Genomic DNA, 5,153 nt, shown 5'->3' on the forward strand with positions numbered 1-5,153 from the left:
TTCCACACTACGAATCTCTCGTCATGTGCGATGTGGTGGACGCGAGGCCGCAGCTGCGCGCGGAAATACGTCTCGATCCAATAAACGGCCGTTAATCGGATGTGTACCTACTTGCTATTATTTCTGCTTCAATCTGAGAGCGGAGTAAACAGTACGACGCGTGCGATTCGATGGAGCTCGTTCGAATTCACATGATCGTCCGAAGTTTCTTCGAGTCTATCAGTCTCTCTCTCTCTCTTTCATCCAAGTGTGCGACTTATTCCCGCGGAATCGTGATAAATGTCACGCGGGACATTAACGTGTTATATTATAGGCATTCACGTCGAAACTCGCGTTCGATATTTCGATCGGCGGTGAATGAACGGCTGCGTGTCGTTTCTCGGCAGAAACACGGCCCGTTGAAACACCTTTGTCGCTTCGCTTCCTTCACCACGCTACGAGAGTCGTCTGGATCTGAAACGCGATATTAACTTGATTTCATTATTAACGCGGCTCGATTTCCGGGAGTACGGAAGGGTGACGTGTTTATAACGACTGGTAATCGATTCTACTCAAATTTTACGGCGATTTATCGCAATAAACAGCCGCGCGGAGCATAGTGCATTGGCCGGAACAATCGGAGCGCGGGGCTACAGAGCGTAATTAAAACGCAGTAAATTTTCGCGCGCGCACACCGAACGAAACACTCGGATACGCGTTTTGTACGACCTCGCGTATCGATCCTCTCCCGCGCTCATTGTCGACGATTAATTACACGGCAGAATCTACGGGTGTCCATACAATCGCGGACGCGTAATTTAATCAACGAATTCGTCACACAGGTCGCGCCATGGCGTCGGTTACGTTCGAGAATTCATAATCGCCACCCGTGTTTCGGTCTCTAACCTAATCGCCGAGCGGCTTATCAGTTTTATAGAGAGGTCAGAAAATCGCATTTCGGCCTTTGATATCCGACACGATGCGCGTGTGCGCACTGTGCAGTCTATGAACGCGCTGATCCCGCTTTTCGCAATTATACACGCGCGAGTGCGATAAAATTATTCAGCGTTGCTTTAACGCGATTTTACTGAAATACAAATGCGGCGAATGGGGACTCTTGAAATCGCTCTCGTTTTTCGTATTATGATTTTACTATGTTTTTGCGACGGATTATCCTCCCGTTCGTGCATCTGCGGTACTTATCGAAATCCCGAGTCCGTAGGCAATCGCCGAGAATCTTGCGGAGACGCGACTACGCGTTTAATGCAAACTTGCGGCAAATCGGATTTCCGTCTAGAGCACACATAGAAAATGTTTTGGAGCGAATAAAGCACACGTCCGATATTACTTGCGCTCAGAAAAATCTGTACGCGAGTATTGTACGCATAGGTAAATACTTGGTGATCGGAAAAGAGCACTGCACAGATGTATGCGCGAAGCGAAAGAGAACGAAAAGCCGGTCTTCGGCGGAACACCTGCTCCACAGGTATGCGATCCTCTCCGCTGTTCTTCGCGCCAGCTCGCCACATATATATCTTACAGCATTCTTCTGCCGCTGTGCTCGCTCGCTCACTGCGATCAATTCGGCATTGACGATGATGGAAAAGTTGAATTCGACATTGTATCGAGCATCAATTGAACAATTCAACTCAACATGTCGCGTCGGATTAGATTTATTCGCATCGACAACGCAATCACTTGATTGTTAACGTGATTATTAAAAATGTACTCGAGAATGTCTCAATATGTAGCGATAAATTGAGAAAGAGAAGAAAGAACTGAATGAAAAAATATAGTGTACATTTGTGTGTGACGTGAATTATATAATTATCGCAATGATAATTTATAAACTTTTCAGCTTTTTAAAGCGGATTAAATATATAAAGCACAAACTGCCGTATAAAAATAAACCTATACATTTATATTTTATAAATGTAACAATAATTTATAACTGTATTTTGGAGACGAATGTAAGATACGAATTTACAACATTGGTTTGTAAAACACGCGAGCATTAACTCGACGGAATTTAATGGTTTCTACGAAAAACGATTCGCGGTATTCAAAATATTGTCCACGATTACCGGACGCGCGGGCACGAAAAGCACACTGATTTAAATTACCGCACAATAGCGTCGCTTGCTGGAAACCTGTTTGCCGGGTGTTCGGTCTGGCCTGTTCTTTCGAGCGCCGTACGAAGGACTTGGGGCGCTACCAAACCACGGACTCGCTAAACCACATGGAGCAATTTTGACAGGCGTGGAACTTGGGGAAGAAAGGCCTCATCAAATCGTTAATAAGATTTAGCGTGTCTCTATAGTTTTTGTAAAAAGAATTTTGATTGGAACTATGACCGAATTTATCAAGCATGTAATAATTCGTACATAAAGCGTTCGACGAACCCGGAAAATATTTTTCGTATTTTCCATTCGTCGAACTTTCCGTACATGCATCTTTCGACATACCGGAAAATGATATAAACGCACAAAGTTGAACACTTTCGATATATCGAACCAAGCTTGCATTCTGCTAACGATTTATGCACAATTAAGTTATCGGCCATTTTCAGTTTGCTGTGAAAATATTATTTTTCAACGCTTATACCATTACCGTAGGCGGGCTTGGACCTCTCTTCGAATTTCCCTTTTATCCTCTATCCACGGTATAATTAACGCGCGCGTTTTTGCCATTTGTTCGCTATAATAGCCGTGCCGTTTAATGAAGTCTCTCCTATTGGCCCCTGTTATTCCAACGCAACTCTTGTTTCTATCGCGCGTCCATTAGGTTTGCATCGTTGCGCATTGCGCAAGATTGCGCGAATTTACGTTCTCCTTCGGTTCCTCCCACCTTCTCGATTTGCAACTACACGTTGCGCTTCTTGTAACGTTATTGTTTTTATTACTCTGGTTCGACAAAAAATTATTTTTTAACGCTTCACACGAGATCTTACGGCGATATCGCGCCAACGCATCCGTACGATCTCTCTCGCGGCCGGCGTGAAGCTTCCGCTCGTCTGCAATCCTGCGCGTTGCCTCTTAACCTTGTGCTGCTTTCGGAGAATGTTGCAGCTGCAGCGCTCGTCTTTTTGTGTCTTAACACATTGCAGACGAGAGCTACCAGAATTTCGTATCGCGCTAAGCGCGGCGAATATTCGTAAGCCCGCCGGCAATATGTTACAACGTTATAAGTAGTTTCGTTTGTTAGAGAAATGGACTGTTAATTACTCGTAAAATAACATCCTTCCGCATATTACCGTATTAGACCTTCAGACCCGCAAACAACACTAATAGATCCCTCTCCTTTCCCGCAAGCGCTTCCACCAGATAGAAATCGGCGATGATATTACAACGTAATGCAATAATAACGCCGTTCGGGGCTCCTCTTCGAGCTATGCGTTGTTCGCGTTTGCCGAAGTACTTTCGGGGACGGCATCGTCTGTCTTTACGCTGCCAATTACGTAAGGGGCGTGCGCCCCGTGGCGGTAAGTTAATTTTGTGTGACACAAAATTTCCAATTGCGTTTCATCATATTTTTCATTTCGTGTTAACCGTTCACGATTATTTCGGTCGAGTAACTTTCACAGCAAAGTTGCTTAATGACATGGTAGAGCCGGGCAATCACTACGGAACACCTGCCCCGGACGTATTTATGTTAGCCGACCCCCCTTCTCTCTCTCTCTCAGTCTCTCGATTTTGACACTGCGCGAGCCCCGTAAGATGCAAGACGTCGTATGCAACTGGCCAGCCTTCGACGCTCCCTTTGAGCGGAATATATCCTTTATGTCGCCGTAAACGCACAGTAATGCGATAACGGTGGTGATAAACGAGTCCGGGCATCACGGATACCCCGCGTCGTAAAAATACTGAAGCGTTCGTATAATGCGCCCTCTCGTAAAACCATTAAACGCGCGCTGTCGTATAACGGAATTTTCTAATATCGCGTGTATGCAGCCCGGGTCGTTGCTCGTTAGAATAAAATTCCAGACAGATCGATTTTCCGTTGATTGTCGTTTGCGCAGTCATGCGACCGTTTCGTATCGCCCGCTCGTTTTGCCGATGGATGCAACAATAACAACAACGCCGGGTTCACAGCGGGCCGGGCCGGTCATGCGTGCGGCACGTGAACGATGATGTTGAATGATGATATTAGTCAGCGAATTATATTTCACATCGCTAAGGTAGTAAACGTAACATGCGGCCGGGCTTATTTCCATTTCGAATCTGTAATTGCAACGTTGGCATTTTCTCGTAATCGTGAGTTAGAATTTCGCGCAGCCTTCGGGCGAATTGATGCGACGTTCAGCCAAAGAGAACGAAGGGACAGTTAAATGGAGATGTCCGGGATTTTTTTCTTTTTATATAATTAATCGGATTCTAGATTTTCTCCTGGCGCCGTAGCGCCGTGAGACTCGAGGAAGCGTCGATGCGGACCGTGTTTTTCATCTTTGGAATACTTCTATCTCACCGTTCAAGCGTGTCTACGAATATCGACAATTTACAGGCGCTACTTTCTCGAGTGGAGGATCTCGTAGATCGCGTATGCAAATCATATTATCGCGGAAGTTAGTGTACGCTCGTACGCACGCACAAACACAGCCGCGCATTCGCGATGTTCATGTTTCACGGGATTAGGGGTACGAGTTTAAATTTACAACGTCCGTTGTGTTATCGATTATCGAGCATATCCATGCATAATAAAGTGATAGACGAGTGCCAAACAGCTCGATCGCGTGCGTGAATGTGAAACGTGCTTGTAAATGCATTCGCGTCTGTCCGTCATTTTCTGATTATTATTACCAGATTATCTCGTTAGGTTAATTACAAAACTCTTAAGAAAACATTTACTGTATTAAAGAAAGTACGAGAATGTTACTGAAGTTTCCGTAGTATTCTTATCGGAAATCTAATCATTTATGATTGTGGAACTGATCGCCCGAAGAGAACCAATAGCTCATTTTTAATCAGTTATATTAATTAAATAATATTATATTTTTAAGAAAGATGTATTGGACGAAGAAATACGAATTCTGATTTTAAAACGTCACAATATCGAATTCGTCATATTACAGATTTTGAATTGATTCCCACGAGCATGGTGGGCACTTTTTAAAAGAATGATAATTAATGCCACGAACTGTACATTTCTTACGTGTGCGGCGTGTTACTCGCGAGCGT

The sequence above is a fragment of the Dinoponera quadriceps genome, unplaced genomic scaffold, assembly GCF_001313825.1.
Source record: "Dinoponera quadriceps isolate SergipeBrazil2010 unplaced genomic scaffold, ASM131382v1 scaffold1750, whole genome shotgun sequence".
NCBI lineage: Eukaryota > Metazoa > Arthropoda > Insecta > Hymenoptera > Formicidae > Dinoponera > Dinoponera quadriceps.